Source organism: Schistocerca cancellata, chromosome 8 (assembly GCF_023864275.1).
Source record: "Schistocerca cancellata isolate TAMUIC-IGC-003103 chromosome 8, iqSchCanc2.1, whole genome shotgun sequence".
NCBI classification, from domain to species: domain Eukaryota; kingdom Metazoa; phylum Arthropoda; class Insecta; order Orthoptera; family Acrididae; genus Schistocerca; species Schistocerca cancellata.
Genome location: NC_064633.1, coordinates 526,201,183 through 526,222,252, shown reverse-complemented (window position 1 = coordinate 526,222,252; position 21,070 = coordinate 526,201,183). Strand labels below are relative to the sequence as shown.

Below are 21,070 nucleotides of genomic sequence, written 5' to 3'. Positions count from 1 at the left end.
ACCCTAGCTGCAAGCAGGCGTTGATACACTTCATTGGGGACATGTTGAAAATGTGTGCCCCGACCGGGACTCGAACCCGGGATCTCCTGCTTACATGGCAGACGCTCTATCCATCTGAGCCACCGCGGGCACAGAGGATAGTGCGTCTGCAGGGACTTATCCCTTGCACGCCCCCCGTGAGATCCACATTCCCAACATGTCCACAACACTACATTCGTAGTGCGCCTAATAGATGTTTGCCCATCATTCTCATTACGCGTGGCAGATTAATCTGCCAAGTCCCGTACGAGTTCGGGCATAGTGTGTGCAGACGCACTATCCTCTGTGCCCGCGGTGGCTCAGATGGATAGAGCGTCTGCCATGTAAGCAGGAGATCCCGGGTTCGAGTCCCGGTCGGGGCACACATTTTCAACATGTCCCCAATGAAGTGTATCAACGCCTGCTTGCAGCTAGGGTGTCAATTTAATTATCATTTCATTTCTAGCAAAGCTGCATGGTCATCGACGGTAACTGTTCTTTCGGGAACAGATACTACCGTCACATATAGTTAAACATATTCTAGGAGTCTACAACAAATCGATGTCAAGGATATTAAACGGTAGTTTTGTGTACCACTTCCACTACCCTTCTTGCAGACGAGTATGACATGTGACCTTTTCTAAAAACTGGGCAAAGTCTCTTGTTCGAGGGATCTATGATAGATTATATTTAAAAGAGGGGCTAACTCAGCCGAAAATTCAGTAAAGAATCTGACAGGTATTCCATCGGGCTCTGGAGCTTTGTTCAGTTTTAACGATTTGGGCTGTTTCTCAACACCACTGATATCAATACTTATTTCATTCATCTTTTCAGTGATACGAGGATTAAATTGGGGCAATTGTCCTGGGCTTTCATTTGTAAAGAAACCTTTGAAAACGGAGTTACCATTTCAGTTTTCGCTTTACTACTCTCGTTTTCATTTGCTGTCTCATTCACTGCGGACTGGACGCTAACTTTTTGTGGCACTAATATACGACTAATGACTTATTTTAGAATCCTGTTGTTGTGATCTTCAGTCCGAAGAGTGGTCTGATACCGTTCTCCGGACTAGCCTACCGAGTGGAAGCTTCTCCATGCCTGCTCAACAACTGCACCCTACGTAATTTGAACCTCCTCACTGTATTCGAGCTTTGGTCTCCCTCTACCATTTTTAGCCCCAACACTTCCTTCCATTACCAGATTGCCTATTAGTTAACGCCTCATGAGGTTTGCTACCAGTCGGCTCCTTCTTCTAGACAACTTGTCCGATGATTCTCTTTCCCTTACACCTCGATTCAGCACCTCTTTATACGTTAGTAGATTTATCGATTTAACGTTCAGCATTTTTCTGTAATACTACACTGAAACTTTCTATTCTCTTCTTAGGGGGAATGTTTGCCTGTCACTTCCATAAAACGTCACATTACAGAGAAATATTTCCGAGGAGACTTTCTAACACCGAGATTTCTCTTCGGTGTTCACAAATTTCTGTAATGCAGAAATGATTTTATCGTCATTGCTATAGTCCGATTAATATTACTTGATAGTTGACATTTGTCACTTGCCGCTACAGTGCTGCCGGCTACCGACCGGTTATAGTTGTCACTCAAATACGGCGGCTGACTTCACAAATGCTGTTGGTGTGTAATGTAGGAAGCGACCGCCGCGAGGTACAGGGTGTTTCAAAAATGACCGGTATATTTGAAACGGCAATAAAAACTAAACGAGCAGCGATAGAAATACACCGTTTGTTGCAATATGCTTGGGACAACAGTACATTTTCAGGCGGACAAACTTTCGAAATTACAGTAGTTACAATTTTCAACAACAGATGGCGCTGCGGTCTGGGAAACTCTATAGTACGATATTTTCCACATATCCACCATGCGTAGCAATAATATGGCGTAGTCTCTGAATGAAATTACCCGAAACCTTTGACAACGTGTCTGGCGGAATGGCTTCACATGCAGATGAGATGTACTGCTTCAGCTGTTCAATTGTTTCTGGATTCTGGCGGTACACCTGGTCTTTCAAGTGTCCCTACAGAAAGAAGTCACAGGGGTTCATGTCTGGCGAATAGGGAGGCCAATCCACGCCGCCTCCTGTATGTTTCGGATAGCCCAAAGCAATCACACGATCATCGAAATATTCATTCAGGAAATTAAAGACGTCGGCCGTGCGATGTGGCCGGGCACCATCTTGCATAAACCACGAGGTGTTCGCAGTGTCGTCTAAGGCAGTTTGTACCGCCACAAATTCACGAAGAATGTCCAGATAGCGTGATGCAGTAATCGTTTCGGATCTGAAAAATGGGCCAATGATTCCTTTGGAAGAAATGGCGGCCCAGACCAGTACTTTTTGAGGATGCAGGGACGATGAGACTGCAACATGGGGCTTTTCGGTTCCCCATATGCGCCAGTTCTGTTTATTGACGAAGCCGTCCAGGTAAAAATAAGCTTCGTCAGTAAACCAAATGCTGCCCACATGCATATCGCCGTCATCAATCCTGTGCACTATATCGTTAGCGAATGTCTCTCGTGCAGCAATGGTAGCGGCGCTGAGGGGTTGCCGCGTTTGAATTTTGTATGGATAGAGGTGTAAACTCTGGCGCACGAGACGATACGTGGACGTTGGCGTCGTTTGGACCGCAGCTTCAACACGGCGAACGGAAACCCGAGGCCGCTGTTGGATCACCTGCTGCACTAGCTGCGCGTTGCCCTCTGTGGTTGCCGTACGCGGTCGCCCTATCTTTCCAGCACGTTCATCCGTCACGTTCCCAGTCCGTTGAAATTTTTCAAACAGATCCTTTATTGTATCGCTTTTCGGTCCTGTGGTTACATTAAACCTCCGTTGAAAACTTCGTCTTGTTGCAACAACACTGTGTTCTAGGCGGTGGAATTCCAACACCAGAAAAATCCTCTGTTCTAAGGAATAAACCATGTTGTCTACAGCACACTTGCACGTTGTCAACAGCACACGCTTACAGCAGAAAGACGACGTACAGAATGGCGCACCCACAGACTGCGTTGTCTTCTATATCTTTCACATCACCTGCAGCGCCATCTGTTGTTGAAAATTGTAACTACTGTAATTTCGAAAGTTTGTCCGCCTGAAAATGTACTGTTGTCCCAAGCATATTGCAACAAACGGTGTATTTCTATCGCTGCTCGTTTAGTTTTTATTGCCGTTTCAAATATACCGGTCATTTTTGAAACACCCTGTATGACGGACGGAAATGCGAAACGCTCCGTCGACAGCTGACTGTGAGTGACCGGTGACTGAACTGCAGCGGGCAACTCGTTTTATAGCCCTGAATTCGAACTCATATTCCAACATAACTCGTATTCCAACGTACTGTTTGCATATTGTATGCGAGAAAGCCGCCCGGAGTGGCCGCGCGGTTAGAGGCGCCATGTCACAAATTGCGCCCCACCCCCCTCCCTCCCCGCCGGAGGTTCGAGTCTGCCCTCGGGTACGGGTGTGTGTGTTGTTATCAGCATAACTTAGTTTAAGTAGTGTGTAAGTCTAGGGGCCGATGACCTCAGCAGTTCGGTACCTTAGGAATTCACGCGCATTTCAACATTTTTTATGCGACACAATGGCGGTCGATAATCTGAGGCAGAACTAATATCTCGATCACTTTGTCCGTGGAGATTAAAGCTAACCTCTGAAACGTCCCCTTAGAAAAATTTATGAATTACTGTGCTGGTAAACCTCTTACGTTATTTGATTTTCAAACAGCTGAGCAAAACTGAACATACTCAGACATTACTCTTTACTTATTCTGATCAACACTAAACTGACACACAATATTTTTAGCGCAACGCAGTCTGACTTTCAATAATCCCTACAAAAGAATGGCCCTGACTAACATTAACCTATACCTTTCACAAATTACTTACCTCACAAAAATCTTCGTTACTCAAACTACTGCAATACAGCGAGCGCCACTACTGCCAGCTAAATAAAAGATTCAAACTACTGATAGGCATAGACAGCAAATGAAAGATTTTGATAGTGAACAAACAATGTATTTACCTTAGTAATGTTCCAAAGTCATCATATATATATCAGTCGATGATATCCAATATTACAAATTTACTCTTTTTCTGATGGACACACGTCCAGATCATCCGCTCTCAAAACTCCGCCATGTGGGGACATCCACCACTGCTGGCGGCTCACCTCCAACTGAGCAACGCTATGCGCTGTTTACAGCCAACTGCCCAACACTACAATAGCGAATGTTCCAACAATGCCAACCAGCCACAGACTGCACACAGCACAGCCAGTGATTTTCATACAGAGCGCTAGGTGACGTTACCAACATAAAAACTTAAACAGCCTACTTACACCTCTAAGAGAAAACTCAAGACAGAAAAGATTCAGTTTCAGGGAAAAGCAAGCCGTAATTTCTCGCTGTCGTTGATACCTGAAACTATTCTCACACTGGCTGCGTGAGCTGCCACGTTACTAGTCGACGAGCAGTGCTCGTTGGCTGGCTCTTGGTTGCAGATGAAAGGCGACACAGCCAGATTCCAGACGAAACAAGAAGGATAGGAAGAAAAATAAGGGCAAATAACAAAATTAATATGATGAAGATGAAAATGTTGTGGCAAAAAATTAATTTAAATCAATTAGCTGAATAAAAATAGTAATCAAACTCATTTGATTAGATTCACCAATAAAAAAATTCGCTACAGTGGACTAGATTTTTTTTTTGGGTGATCTCATTTTGTTCTATATTGTTCGTTGAATTTGTTCTGGGTGGATGTCCAATGACACCCGTTTAGGTTCTTCGTTGACTTATTCACTCAGTTTTTTGTTGCAGAGGGTAGCTAACCCTCTGACCGAACACGCTGAACTACTGTGCCGGCATTCGAACATACGACCTTCTTCATGTCAGGTTCATACGTTAACCATTGCTCTAAGACAGAACATTGCGTCAAGTGATACTATTTACGACTGCAGTTGCCTGCTCACAACGATGAATTGCAGCCTTCAAAAATTTCGCTTCACTCAATGGCATGCGAAGCGTTTATAATGTAAGCTGATTTCTGTGATTATGATAAGTGTATTTGTGATGCTGAATCGCGTCTTGTGCCGAAGTATCCAAAAGTGTTTGGTTAGTGCTGCGTTTGAAATGTGTGTACTAGACTTGGCCACTGTTTCTATGTTTCGATACAGTGTATCGATACGTGGAACTGTTTCAGTGTTTCGGAACGGCTGTGGTTCACTGTTTCGAAACAGTGGTGTTTCATTCCGCCCCTGTCTCGGATAACCGGACCAGATTCGATCTCGAGCCAGACACAGAAACTGTATCGTTGTTTCAAAATAAGGCTGTTTCAGTCCACCTGTGCTTGGAACGGACTAATTGTATCGAAACAGTGATGTTTCATTCCGCTCTGTGTCGGGCGAGATTCGGGCTCGGCACAGGTACTGAAACACAACATACCACTTCGTGAAACACTTTCAAGAGTGTCGAAATCTTTTTGACAAGCAATAGCAAGAAGCTTAAGATATCCGAAAATAAAGCTTCGTTTCTAGCTGACTGTCCTATTCCGAAATGGCGTAATATCTACTTTATAAACACTAACCAAACAACAAAACAACGCATACTATTCACATTCAAAATAATAAATAAGTGAAAATAATTCAGTTAAATTACACTTTTTTTATAACATACGCTTCTCTGTTCATGTACAGTAATCATATTACGAAACGCAAGTAAGCCTACAACATTTCGAATAAAAAAAGGCGTAGAGTGACAGTTATTAGACATATACATAAATTTGATGTAGGTATAATTGCAAGCAATCTGTTTGACATATCACTGATAGTGTAATGGTGAACGGGAAGGGCTGGCAAGCATGGTGAATTTATAGTAACGGTTAGAAACACCTTGAAAGACAAAATTGAAAAGTATGAAAGTCACACGACACGAAAGCAGCGCATTTGCTGCAGGAATTACGAAACTACCAAGACACCTAAGTGATAGTTTCATACTTTCTGCGATATGATTAGCGCTCGCGCACCTCATTTGTGTTTATATACTGTATAAGTATGTCCATACTTATACAGTAGACATTCAAGATGATAAAATGTGTAGATTTATTAGATAACAAAACACAAACTGTTTCACTGTTTCGAAACAGCGTATCGAAACATTACATTGTACTGTTTCATTTGTTTCGAAACAGTTACGTGTTTCAGTTTGCCCATCTCTAGTGTGTACATCACTAGCGTTGTGTGCGTGTGTTGTTTTTGGTGTGGTAGTCGTGTGTAATGAAAGACGACATGAGAGTGCCAGACCCATACCCCAGGCTCCAAACACAACAAGAAAGATTGCCATACAAAGAATTGGAAGTGCACTGTCCGATTGTTGTGGCAGTTTGGCAACGACGAATAGTTTGGGCGTGACGTTGCGCGCTCTTATTGGAGGAAACCAGCTCCGTGAAGTAATTTTAATCGAAGCGCAGTCGTCACTTTATATCCTCTCTGTTGCGGCTATCGTCAGTAATCTTGCTGTCAAAATAACGAAATTCAGTTACTACTTTTACTATCTCATATTATAATCTAATTACCACACCATCTCTTGCTTAAATTTACCAATGTTCCATTATTCTTGTTTTACTTTTCTTGGTGGTCATCTTATAAAATCTTTTCAGAGCACTATGCACTTCGTGCAACTGTCCTTCCTAATCCTCTGCCGTCTCTGATACAATTACAATGTCATCTGCAATCCTCAAATATTTTTTCTCCCTTTCTAAATTTCTCCTTGGTTTCGTTCACATCTTGCTCAACATACAGACTGAATAACGGCGGGGATAGGCTACAAATGGGTCTCACTCCATTCTCAACCACTGCCTCCTTTCAAGTACTTCTCCTCCAAAAACTGCAGTCTGGTTTCTGTGCAAGTTATCAATAAACTTGCACCCTCCTTATTTTATTCCCGGTAACTCCCAAATTCGAAAGAGTGTCAACAGCGTCATATTTTTTCTAAATTTTGATGCTTTAAATGTTTTCTTTTTTTTCTTATTTCGAAATATAACTTTAAAATACCCAACACGACTCCGTCTATGCTTGAAGAATAAATTGTATTTGTACATCAAGTGAGATAAGTGATAGAACAGACAAGATGACAAATACAGTCGCAGGGAAAGAGCCAATTTGCCCTGACATTCAACTTTCATTGAATTACTTGCAAAAACAAAAATTTATAAGATGCATTTGCGAACAGACCTACATTTGAATTCGCAGGATACCTGTGGTGCGTGCCTGAAAGTGCAAAGCACACTAAAAACATTTTCCTGATCCCTGTTTGTGAAGAACCCACCGTATAGCCCTAATTTCGCCAATTTTCGCGTCGTGTCATCACACGAAATGCAGACTTACTCATAAGTGCGAGGGCGCGCTGAAAAGTAATACCTCGGGATTTTTTATGTGAAAACGCTTATAGCTCCTTAGGTAAAATAAACTTTATTAACGCTCTACATCTTTATTTTTCATATTTACGTATTTGTTTCTCTACCGTATTCGCCCTGGCGACGAACGTATTTCTCCCAATGAGAGACCACTTTGTTGATACCGCCACTGAAGAACGTTTGACTTTGTTGGCGGAGCCACGGGCTCACCTCTACTGGAACGGCTTCCTCAATATCAGAGTGAAGTCCTCGAGGGCGTTCTGTAAGTTTTGGAAACAGATGAAAATCGGATGGGGCCCAGTCAGGACTGTATGAAGAATGATCGATGGCAGTGAACCCAAAGCGTCGGACTGTGGCAGATGTCGCAGAGCTCGTGTGTATGTTATGGCTTTGTCGTACTGAATGAGAACGTGTTCCATGTGTGGACGAACTCTTCGAAATGGTACTTTTCTTTTCTCGCGCACCTACACAGTTACGTTACACTGTGCCGTGTTACACGCTACAATTCGGGGTATTCTAGCGGCAGACAGTTGCAACTTGCGTCAGGGAAGGGGGAAAGTCGACCTAGTAATACACTCCTGGAAATTGAAATAAGAACACCGTGAATTCATTGTCCCAGGAAGGGGAAACTTTATTGACACATTCCTGGGGCCAGATACATCACATGATCACACTGACAGAACCACAGGCACATAGACACAGGTAACAGAGCATGCACAATGTCGGCACTAGTACAGTGTATATCCACCTTTCGCAGCAATGCAGGCTGCTATTCTCCCATGGAGACGATCGTAGAGATGCTGGATGTAGTCCTGTGGAACGGCTTGCCATGCCATTTCCACCTGGCGCCTCACTTGGACCAGCGTTCGTGCTGGACGTGCAGACCGCGTGAGACGACGCTTCATCCAGTCCCAAACATGCTCAATGGGGGACAGATCCGGAGATCTTGCTGGCCAGGGTAGTTGACTTACACCTTCTAGAGCACGTTGGGTGGCACGGGATACATGCGGACGTGCATTGTCCTGTTGGAACAGCAAGTTCCCTTGCCGGTCTAGGAATGGTAGAACGATGGGTTCGGATGTACCGGGCACTATTCAGTGTCCCCTCGACGATCACCAGTGGTGTACGGCCAGTGTAGGAGATCGCTCCCCACACCATGATGCCGGGTGTTGGCCCTGTGTGCCTCGGTCGTATGCAGTCCTGATTGTGGCGCTCACCTGCACGGCGCCAAACACGCATACGACCATCATGGGCACCAAGGCAGAAGCGACTCTCATCGCTGAAGACGACACGTCTCCATTCGTCCCTCCATTCACGCCTGTCGCGACACCACTGGAGGCGGGCTGCACGATGTTGGGGCGTGAGCGGAAGACGGCCTAACGGTGTGCGGGACCGTAGCCCAGCTTCATGGAGACGGTTGCGAATGGTCCTCGCCGATACCCCAGGAGCAACAGTGTCCCTAATTTGCTGGGAAGTGGCGGTGCGGTCCCCTACGGCACTGCGTAGGATCCTACGGTCTTGGCGTGCATCCGTGCGTCGCTGCGGTCCGGTCCCAGGTCGACGGGCACGTGCACCTTCCGCCGACCACTGGCGACAACATCGATGTACTGTGGAGACCTCACGCCCCACGTGTTGAGCAATTCGGCGGTACGTCCACCCGGCCTCCCGCATGCCCACTATACGCCCTCGCTCAAAGTCCGTCAACTGCACATACGGTTCACGTCCACGCTGTCGCGGCATGCTACCAGTGTTAAAGACTGCGATGGAGCTCCGTATGCCACGGCAAACTGGCTGACACTGACGGCGGCGGTGCACAAATGCTGCGCAGCTAGCGCCATTCGACGGCCAACGCCGCGGTTCCTGGTGTGTCCGCTGTGCCGTGCGTGTGATCATTGCTTGTACAGCCCTCTCGCAGTGTCCGGAGCAAGTATGGTGGGTCTGACACACCGGTGTCAATGTGTTCTTTTTTCCATTTCCAGGAGTGTATGCATGAGATGTAACACTTCAACCGATACCGAGAACTGAATAACAAATTCGGAGGCATTACTTTTCAGGGGTTTCAGAAGGCGGCAGCGCGAAAACTAAAACACATGCAGAAAAAGCAGAAAAATGACACGTATCACTGCGCAGACAATGTCACGAAGCTCGACTGTAATACGCGCCGTGGTGTAGTTCCAGAGCGGGGCGGCATGTATAGAAATCATACGCTCATATTGTCACATTGAATTATTTCGCCCCTGGAGACAGGCAAACCAGTGAACATATTTCCAAAGCTCACTGCTGTCGCGACTCCCCGGGCGATTCGTGTGATGGACTTCAATGAACTGCACGCACGTATTGATGTTTGCTGCACCATAAACGGTGCCTGAATTAAGCACCTATAATGTGCGTTGGAAACTTGCAGAGATGCTCTCTTTTCCCACTGATGTGTGTCTATTTTCATTACAACTTGTAGTTTTCGCACGCTTGTGTTCTGAAATCGTGGAGGTACTTACGAATAACCTTGTACATTTTGGATAAAACGCACGTTAACTAAATTGTATTGCAATGTAGGCTCGCGAAATGTACACGTCTACATTCATACTATGCAAGCCACCTTACGGTGTGTGGGCGAGGGTATTTCCACTATCGAAGCGCGAAGCTTAAAACTACCACCGTCATATCTAAGCAACAGATCTTGCCGAGAACCCGAGAAAATTCTGGTGCTACGTAAATTCGCTAAGTGAATGTAAGGCTTCTATCCAGTCACTTGTTGACGAGTCTGTTGTGTCAGAAGAAGATAGCAAAAGCAAAGCCGAAGTTTTAAATTTCGGATTTGAGAAATCGTTCACGCAGCAGAATCGTACAAACATGCCGACATTGGGGGATCGCGGAGACTCGCAAGTGGACGACATGGTAATAAGCATCACTGGTGCAAAGAAACAACTGAAAAAGTTGAAAGCAAGTAAGCCCGCAGGTCCTGATGGAATCCCACATCATTGGCCCCTTACTTAGTTTGAATTTATCGCGAATTTATCGCCCAGCTGAAAGTCCCAAGCGAGTGGAAAAATGCGCTGGAGACTCCAGTATATAAGAAGGATAAAAGAATGGACCAGCAAAATTAAAACCAATATCTTTAACATCGGTGTGTTGCAGAATCTTTGACATATCCTCAGTTCGAATGTATTAAATTTCCTTAAGAGGGAAACGCTTCTGTCCAGAAACAGGCACGGCTTTAGAAAGTGTAAGTGGGCTGCTTCTGTGTTAGCAGCGCTGTGTAGCACTTTACATTGGATCTCTGACTGCGCTTTCTTTGTAAGAGACTCTGTGGCTGGTTGGACTCGCTGGAAATTAATCGCCAGTAGTGTTGGGCAGTTGGAAATAAGTCGCCAGCAGTAATGGAAGTACTGTTGGGCAGTTGGAGGTGAACGGCTAGCAGTGGTGGATGTTAGATGTGAGAAATGGCTCGGAGCACTATGGGACTTAACTTCTAAGAACTTAGAACTACTTAAACCTAACTAACCTAAGGACCTCACATACATCCATGACCGAGGCAAGATTCGAACCTGCGACCGTAGCGGTCGCGCGGTTCCAGACTGTATTAGATGTGAGAAGTTAGGATTGATGGAGGGTAGAGGTCTGAAGTGTTAGCGCAGGCTAACGGTCTGTACACGTTCGACTTGGAGATGGAACATTATCCATGATTGTATACCTTTGTATTAGATGTCAATGACGATTTTATTCGTGTTTGAACTGGATGTCACATTATTAAGGTAAAAAAATACTTTATTTGGTTTGCAACAAAACCTTTCCTTTGCTAACCTCATGCCTATTAGTAGTTAGTGGCTTTAGTAGTTAGAATCTCTTATTTAGCTGGCAGTCTTGACGCTCGCTGTATTGCAGTAGATCGCGTAATGAAGATTTTTGTGAGGTAAGTGCTTAATGAAATGTATAGGTTATTGTTAAGATTTCTTTTTATTCAGGGTCATTCTTTTGAATTAATTATTTGAAGTCAGGTTATCCTTTTTTTGAGCAGTCAGACTGCGTTGCGCTAGAATATTGTGGGTCAGTGTTGACATGACAAGAAAAAGTAAAGCGAAAGAAGGTTCACTTGCATTCAGTTTCACTTAGCAGTTTAAGTAAAAGATTTAATAAAGAAGTTTCAAAAGTACCGCTCGTGCGAAATGCAGCTTTTCTCACATTAGATCAGCCGGCTGAGGTGGCCGAGCGGCTCTAGGCGCTACAGTCTGGAACCGCGCGACCGCTACAGTCGCAGGTTCGAATCCTGCCTCGGGCATGGATGTCTGTGATGTCCTTAGGTTAGTTAGGTTTAAGTAGTTCTAAGTTCTAGGGGACTGATGACCTAAGAAGGTAAGTCCCATAGTGCTGAGAGCCATTTGAACCAATCACATGAGATCCTGCGAACCACGGATGAAGGGAATAGGCAGATTCCATGTCCCTAGATTTCCGTAAAGCATCTGACACGGTGCCACAATGCCAACTGCTAACGAAGGTGCAAGCGTATGAAATGTGTTGCCAGATACGTGAGTGGCTCGAACACTTCTTAAATAGCACAGCCCAGTACGTCGTCCTCGACGACGAGTTTTCATCAGAGGCAAAGGTATCGTCAGGACAACTGCCGGGAAGTGTGTTAGGACCGCTGTTATTTTCTGTATATATAAATGATCTGGCGGACAGGGTGAACAGCAGTCTAAGGCTGTCAGCTGAGGATGCTGAGGTGAGTGCGAAGATGTCACCGTAGAGTGACTTTAGGAGGATTCAGGACGACTTGGACGAAATTTCTAGCCAGTGTGATGAATGACAGCTAGCTCTAAATGTAGAAAAATGTAAGTTAATGCAGATCGTTAGGAAAAAGAAACCTATAATATTCGAGTACAGCAAATGACACAGTCACGTCGATTAAATACCTACGTGTACGAGGTGCGGCTAGAAAAAAACCGGACTGATGCTGGAAAAAAACATTTATTTACAATTATTTACAATTTCATGTTATCTCCTTCAATGTACTCTCCTCCTCGGTCTCTACACCGCTCCATACGAATTTTCCGGTGTTCATAGGAATGCTGCAGATCATTTTCGGTAAGTCCATACATTACTTCCGTCGCTTTTTCTTTTACTGCTTCAACAGTCTCAAATCTAGTTCCTTTCAAAGCTGACTTGACTTTAGGGAAAAGAAAAAAGTCACAGGGGGCCAAATCAGGTGAGTAGGGTGGATGATCTAAGATGGGAATGTTATGTTTTGCCAAAAACGTCTTCACTGACAACGCACTGTGAGCTGGGGCATTGTCTTGGTGAAGGATCCATGACTTTTTTCTCCACAAATCGTTCCGTTTTCTCCGTACTCGCTCACGTAGGGTAGCCAGGATGCTAATGTAGTAATGCTGATTCACTGTTTGTCCCTCTGGTACCCAATCAATGCGCACAATCCCTTTGATGTCAAAAAAAAACAATCATCATTGCCTTGAATTTCGATTTTGACATTCGTGCTTTTTTTGTCGTGGAGAACCAGGAGTTTTCCAATGCATCGATTGGCGTTTAGTTTCGGGATCGTAAGTAAAAAACCACGATTCATCGCAAGTAATAACATTTTGTAAGAAGGTGGGATCACTTTCAATGTTTTCCAGGATGTCAGAACAAATCATTCTTCGGCGTTCCTTCTGTTCAATTGTGAGACACTTTGGAACCATTTTTGAACACACTTTGTTCATGTTGAAACTTTCATGAAGAATCTGCCTAACACTTTCCTTGTCAACTCCTGTTAACTCAGACACTGCTCTGATTGTTAAACGGCGATCTTGTCGAACAAGTTTACCGATTTTTTCAATGTTTGCATCAGTTTTTGCTGACAATGGTCTGCCAGTGCGAGTGTCATCACTGGTGTCTTCGCGGCCATCTTTAAATCGTTTAAACCACTCAAACACTTGTGTTCGCGATAAACAATCATCGCCGTACACTTGTTGTAACATTACAAACGTTTCACTTGCAGATTTTCCTAGTTTGAAACAAAATTTGATGCTAACACGCTGTTCTTTCTGTACACTCAACATTTTCCGACGCACAGACAAAACGTCAACTACTTAAAACAGACGCCACGGGCAGGTGCAGGAGGTAGATGAAACTCGAGCAGTAGGCGGAGCGAGAGTCACGCGACAGGCCACGCGACTTTCAGCCTTATTGCATTCGTTTTATTGTTTCACCAGTACTAGTCCGGTTTTTTTCTAGCCACACCTCGTAAAGTTGCAGAGCGTTATCAAATGGAACGGACATGTAACGATTGTAGTAGGGAAGACGAATGGTCGACTTTGGTTTATTAGAAGTATTTTGGGAAAGTGTCGTTCATTTGTAAAGTAGACCGTGCAGCGCGCTAGTGCGACCCGTTTTTTAGTTGTGTTCGAGTGTTTGGGATCCGCGCCAAGTTGGGTTACCGGAAGACACTGAAGTAATTCAGAGGCTGCTAGATTTGTTCAAGTAAGTTTGAATAATAGGCAAGTATTACGGAGATGCTTCCGGAACTCAAATAGGAATCAGTGGAGGGAAGGCAACGTTCTTTACGAGGAGCACTATTGAGGAAATTCATAGAACCGGCATTTGAGGCTGGGTGCAGAACGATTTTACTGCCGCCAACGTACATTTCGCTTAAGGACCACGAAGATAAGATCAGAGAGATTAGGACTCGTCCAGAGGCATACAGAAAGTGGTTTTCCCTCGATTTTTTCGTGAGTGAAACAGGAAGGCAAATTACTAGTAATGGTATGGGATACCCTCCGACAGGCACCATACGGTGGCTTGCAGAGTATGTATGTAGCTGTAGATGTAGATGTACTAACACTATTATTTTCCCCTCTTTTGTTCCATCGTGAATAGTTCACAGAAAGAACGACGCGCGGTAAGCCCCCTTACGAGCGCTAATTTCTCTTCGCGATCCTTTCGCAAGAGGTATGTGGGAAAGAGAAATAATACTGTGTTGTCCTGTTCTTCCTGGAATTTCAACAGTACGAGTATACCTCTCTCGTAGCGTCAGTCGCTGGAGCTGGTTGCGTATCTCCATAATTGGCCCGCGTTAACTTACGGTGAATTCTGTCAGAAACAGCAAAGGAGTTGGAAGAGCAGTTGAACGGAATGGACAGTGTCTTGAAAGCAGGATATGAAGAGATGCTGAGGGAATTAGATTAGGAAATGAGACACTTAAAGTAGTAAAGGAGTTTTGCTATTTGGGGAGCAAAATAACTGATGATGGTCGAAGGAGAGAGGATATAAAATGTTGATTGGCAATGGCAAGGAAAGCGTTTCTGAAGAAGAGAAATTTGTTAACATCGAGTATAGATTTAAGTGTCAGGAAGTCATTTCTGAAAGTATTTGTATGGAGTGTAGCCATGTATGGAAGTGAAACATGGACGACAAATAGTTTGGACAAGAAGAGAATAGAAGCCTTCGAAATGTGGTGCTACAGAAGAATGCTGAAGATTAGATGGGTAGATCACATAACTAATGAGGAGGTATTGAATAGAATTGGGAAGAAGAGGATTTTGTGGCAAAACTTGATAAGAAGAAGGGACTGGTTGGTAGGACATATTCTGAGGCATCAAGGGATCACAAATTTAGCATTGGAGCGTAGCGTGGAGGGTAAAAATCGTAGAGGGAGACCAAGAGATGAATGCACTAAGCAGATTCAGGAAGATGTAGGTTGCAGTAAGTACTGAGAGATGAAGAAGCTTGCACAGGATAGAGAAGCATGGAGAGCTGCAGCAAACCAGTCTGAGGTCTGAAGACCACAACAACAACTTACGGTGCGCTGTCCAACGCGCGAAACTGGCTTGCGACTGTGACACGACACCGAACAGCGTTCCCAGATTGAGTTTTCCAAATTCTCCCACAGCAGGCAATAAAATTCCCCAACATGATACCATTTCAGAAATTTTCCCCCAAATGTCTTAACCCTGCCTATTTCTTTAAATTCTTATTTGTTATCAGTGTTGGTATTTTTAAGATACGAAATTATGTGTTCGAGGCCGTAAAATTATAGTGGAACTAAAATTTTTAATCTTCAGAAAAAAACTGACCACAAAAATAAAAAACAACCTGCTCTAGGGCCACCACATTTGCTTTCTTCATGTTTTTTTTTCATTGTTCTATGGATTTGTCATTAGCACACCACCAATATACCACTTCGCAATTCGTGACCTCTATCTACTACGCTACTGTGAACACACAAAATCCATGTCTTTGTTTTTTACTTACATCTCTTGAAGACCACCAGTCTGTCATTATCTTACATTTAATTATAATAAATCATACCAATACCGAGGCGTTTTCAAGCGATCCTCACTACCTGAAAGAAGATATATTCGTAGGACATGCGTTATAAAATAAAATAAATCAATTAAAAGGCTCCAACTAAAACGACGGAATCCAATATTGCATCTCCTCAGAACACGATTGATCACAAAAGTCGACAGACCTCCCAAATGGTGGAAACTGGGAATGTACCAGGTGTAGAAGTATGAAACCGGAATTTGTTTACAATAAATACACGTCTGTATTTTGAAACTGACGAACAATATTATATTCAAAAAAATCTCCATTGCTATTTATACATTTCTTCCACCTCCTCGGCCATTTTCGTAATTTTCCATACGAAGTGAAGCATTGTTCAGCGAGAGCGTGTCCCAGTGACGCAAATAGATGATAACTGGACGGAGAATAAGCCATATGCTCCAGTATTTCCCAACTGAAAGCTTCGATCATTTCCCTGACCCGATCATTTGCTGTTGGTAGCGATCAGTGTCAATGGTTTCACCAGGTTTTAGCAGCTCATTATAGATGACGCCCTTCTGATGCCACCAAACAAAGCGATTTGGTCTTCAGTGGATGTCGACGGTGTGCCTAGATTCAACCATGATTTCCGACGCTTAGGATCCATTTTTCATCACCTGTCACTATTCGATTGAGAAACGACTTTCTTTTGTGTCTGGCAAGCAGCATTTCACAAGTGGCCTTTCGATTTTCAGTTCATGTGGAACCTATTTTCCCACTTTCTGCACATTTCCCGTACACTTCAACCAAAGAGAAGAGGCTTTCTGCATCGCATTCTATTGTTCCGCGAGTTCCGGTTGATTCTTAGAATCTTCTTCATCCAATAAGGCATGCAATTCGCTGCCTTCGAACTTTTTCGGTGGTTTCCAGCGCTCGTCGTTTCTCACGTCAAAATCACCGCTTTTGAATTTCTTTGAACCACTCAAAATACTGTGTTTTCACAAGAGCATGTTCGCCGAAAGTTTCAACAAGCATTCGATCCGATTCTGCAGCAGTTTCCTTTAAATGATACAGAAAATCAATGCTGTCCGCAAATCGTAGTTCGTAGGCACAAAAGTCGACATGTTTATGGGTTTGTAACAGATCCCGATGTATGGAACTTGGGTTACTGTGTGTTGACATTCGTCGTCAGCCATTACAGGAAGCAGATGGCCCTACACTGACGACTATCACCATCTATAGGGAAATTCTGGTTTCATATTTCTACACCTGGTACATCAATTGATTTGAAGAGGAAGTCACATCTAGTGGATATCTAGAAAACTAAGTGTGTGTTTTTGAACTAAAATATCAGAGATCGCATTAGTATAGAGGCTAGCAAGGAAAAAAAAAAAAAAAGAGGGGCTGAATGCTCGCGCATGCGCAGTTTCAGCTTGGGCTGCGATGCGCGTCTGTTGTGGCTTGAGCTTCAGCACTGCTGCGTCGGAAGCCGCAAGGCAGACGCGTTTTACGTAGCGTTGTTGCGCGATGGCAAGCCAAAGAAAACCGCGAGACACTCACAGGAAGTAATACTCTGTGAGTTTGTCTCTCAACACCAGTGACTTTATAATTTTAAACATCATACCGGTATGTACGAAGGCGTTTTGTTCCAGCGCCGCCACAGTTGGAAAGCTGCCATTTGGTCGAAAATTCGTTTGCTTGCTCCCAAAGTTTTTCTGACGAAGGAACTGGAAAATATATAAGAGAAATTCTGTAGACAAATGCAGACAGTACTTCTTGCAGAATTCTGCTGACGGATCCTGTAGAGATGGGTAAGATGCTCCTGTTGTCAAGAAACTGAAAAAAATATACTCAAGCTAGCTAGCATGATTTTATTTTTGATAAAACTATATATAGAAGGTATCAGATAGATTATATAATGGTAAGACAAAGATTTAGGAACCAGGTTATAAATTGTAAGACATTTCCAGGGGCAGATGTGGACACTGACCACAATCTATTGGTTATGAACTGTAGATTAAAACTAAAGAAACTACAAAAAGCTGGTAATTTAAGGAGATGGGCTCTTGATAAACTGAAAGAACCAGTGGTTGTACAGAGTTTCAGGGAGAGCATAAGGGAACAATTGACAAGATGGGGGAAAGAAATACAGTAGAAGAAGAATGGGTGGCTCTGAGGGATGAAGTAGTGAAGAGAGCAGAGGATCAAGTAGGTAAAAAGACGAGGGCTAGTAGAAATCCTTGGGTAACAGAAGAAATACTGAATTTAATTGATGAAAGGAGAAAATATAAAAACGCAGTAAATGAAGCAGGCAAAAGGGAATACAAACGTCTCAAAAATGAGATCGACAGGAAGTGCAAAATGGCTAAGGAGGGATGGCTAGAGGACAAATGTAAGGTTGTAGAGGCTTATCTCACTAGGGGTAAGATAGATACTGCCTACAGGAAAATTAAAGAGACCTTGGGAGAAAAGAGAGCCACTTGTATGAATATCAAGAGCTCAGATGGAAACCCAGTTCTAAGCAAAGAAGCGAAAGCAGAAAGGTGGAAGGAGTATATAGAGGGTCTATACAAGGGCAATTTTCTTGAGGACAATTTTATGGAAATGGAAGAGGATGTAGATGAAGATGAAATGGGAGATACGATACTGCGTGAACAGTTTGACAGAGCACTGAAAGACCTGAGTCAAAACAAGGCCCCGGGAGTAGACAACATTCCATTGGAATTACTGACGGCCTTGGGAGAGCCAGTCCTGACAAAACTCTAGCACCTGGTGAGCAAGATGTATGAGACAGGCGAAATCCCCTCAGACTTCAAGAAGAATATAATAATTCCCATCCCAAAGAAAGAAGGTGTCGACAGATGTGAAAATTACCGAACTATCAGTTTAATAAGTCACAGCTGCAAAATACTAATGCGAATTCTTTACAGACGAATGGAAAAACTGATAGAAGCCAACCTCGGGGAAGATCAGTTTGGATTCCGTAGAGATGTTGGAACACGTGAGGCAATACTGACCCTACGACTTATCTTAGAGAATAGATTAAGGAAAGGCAAACCTACGTTTCTAGCATTTGTAGACTTAGAGAAAGCTTTTGACAATGTTGACTGGAATACTCTCTTTCAAATTCTAAAGGTGGCAGGGGTAAAATACAGGAAGCGAAAGGCTATTTACAATTTGTACAGAAACCAGATGGTAATTATAAGAGTCGAGGGGTATGAGAGGGAAACAGTGGTTGGGAAGGGAGTGAGACAGGGTTGTAGCCTCTCCCCGATGTTATTCAATCTGTATCAGAGTCTCTGAGCGGTAAATATCGAGGTGGAGTATTGGACTTGTGTTTCGCGATAAGATTGTCAATGATCGAACTCTGTCAAATGGATATGCGCTCGAATATAATAGCAATTCTAAATACGACCACTTTTGCTGTTAGTTTTCTTTATGAATAAACATTATTCTAACCACATCGCAACTGTGTGGCCTACATCGTTTATGGGTCGTTAATTTAGTTCCCAATATTATTATTACTGTTATTATATGTTACATTAACTTTGTTTCATACAATTTCGCATCTTGCCATCAGCCAGACAATGTAACCAAAGGGTCACAAGTGTCTAATTTAGGGCGTGTAATGCGACACGTCTGGTTCAACCCCTAGACGCGTTTGAGCCAAGACATTTCGACGAAGAGGAACCGCATGTGAGCCCGAACATCTTTGGGATGTTAGCTCGCAACGTCCTCTGACGTAGGTGGCCAGAAAACAAACGTGACCATATCTGCCACCCCATCTTCCAGAGAATGTGATTTGTCACCTGATCGCTAGTATTACAGACCCATTTCATTAACGTCGATTTGCAGTGGGAATTGAGAACGGTTGTTAGCACACTTGACTCGCATGCGGGAGGACGTCGGTTCAAACCTATATCCAGTGATTTTCCTAAATCACTTGAGGCAAATGCCGGAATGGTTCCTTCGAATGGTTCAAATGGGTCAAATGGCTCTGAGCACTGTGGGACTTAACTGCTGAGGTCATCAGTCCCCTAGAACTTAGAACTACTTAAACCTAACTAACCTAAGGAAATGACACACATCCATGCCCGAGGCAGGATTAGAACCTGCGACCGTATCGGTCGCGCGGTTCCGGACTGTGGCGCCTAGAACCGCTCGGTCACTCCGGCCGGCCCTTCGAAAGGGCACGGCCGCTTGTTCTTCCACCCTTCTCTAATCAGAGCTTGTGCTCCCTCTCTAATGACCTCATTGTCGCGGGATGTTAAACCATTAATCTCCTTCTCCCCTCCTCCGGTTCAAACATTAAGAATTACCTCGAAGAAAACGATTTATTGACTAGTAGTAAGCTTTGATATAGAAAATATCGTTCTTGTAAAACACAGCTAGTTCTTTATTCTCACGAAGTAATGAGTGCTATCGACAGGGGATGTCAAATTGATTCCATATTTCTTGATTCCCCGGAGGGTTTCGACACCATTCCTGACGAATGACTTGTAATCAAACTGGCTCAGTTGTGCCACTGGATTCGTGAGTTCCTGCCAGAAAGCACACAGTTCGTAGTAATTGACGGAAAGAAGTAACAGCTGGCATCTCTCAGGGAAGTGTTATAGACCTCTGCTGTTTCTGATCTGCATAAACGACATAGGAGACAACTTGAGCAATCCTCTTCGATTGACAGCAAATGATACTGTCATTTATCGTCTTGTAAAGTCACCAGATGATCAAAACCAATTGCAAAATGATTTACGCAAGGTATCTGTATAGTACGAAAAGTGGCAACTGACTCTAAATAGTGAAAAGTGTAAAGTCATCCACATGAATACTAAACGAAATCCGTTAAATTTCGATTACACGATCTTGTTGTTGTTGTGGTCATCAGTCCTGAGACTGGTTTGATGCAGCTCTCCATGCTACTCTATCCTGTACAAGCTTCTTCATCTCCCAGTACCTACTGCAACCTACATCCTTCTGAATCTGCTTAGTGTATTCATCTCTTGGTCTCCCTCTACGATTTTTACCCTCCACGCTGTCCTCCAATACTAAATTGGTGGTCCCTTGATGCCTCAGAACATGTCCTACCAACCGATCCCTTCTTCTAGTCAAGTTGTGCCACAAACTTCTCTTCTCCCCAGTCCTATTCAGTACCTCCTCATTAGTTATGTGATCTACCCATCTAATCTTCAGCATTCTTCTGTAGCACCACATTTCAAAAGCTTCTATTCTCTTCTTGTCTAAACTATTTATCGTTCATGTTTCACTTCCATACATGGCTAGACTCCATACAAATACTTTCAGAAATGACTTCCTGATACTTAAATCTATACTCGATGTTAACAAATTTTTCTTCTTCAGAAACGCTTTCCTTGCCA

At 43.7% G+C, this 21,070-nt stretch overlaps 1 protein-coding gene and 2 non-coding genes across 3 annotated transcripts in view; 2 read left to right on the top strand and 1 right to left on the bottom strand.

Moving 5' to 3' along the window:
* LOC126094532 (protein SPT2 homolog) overlaps window positions 1-21,070 on the top strand; it is a 591,136-nt gene that overhangs the window by 443,958 nt on the left and 126,108 nt on the right. The gene's annotated exons all lie outside the window — the stretch shown is intronic.
* Window positions 56-130, bottom strand: Trnat-ugu (transfer RNA threonine (anticodon UGU)). The gene has a single exon. It is a non-coding gene; the product is annotated as a tRNA-Thr (tRNA).
* On the top strand, window positions 327-401 carry Trnat-ugu (transfer RNA threonine (anticodon UGU)). The gene has a single exon. It is a non-coding gene; the product is annotated as a tRNA-Thr (tRNA).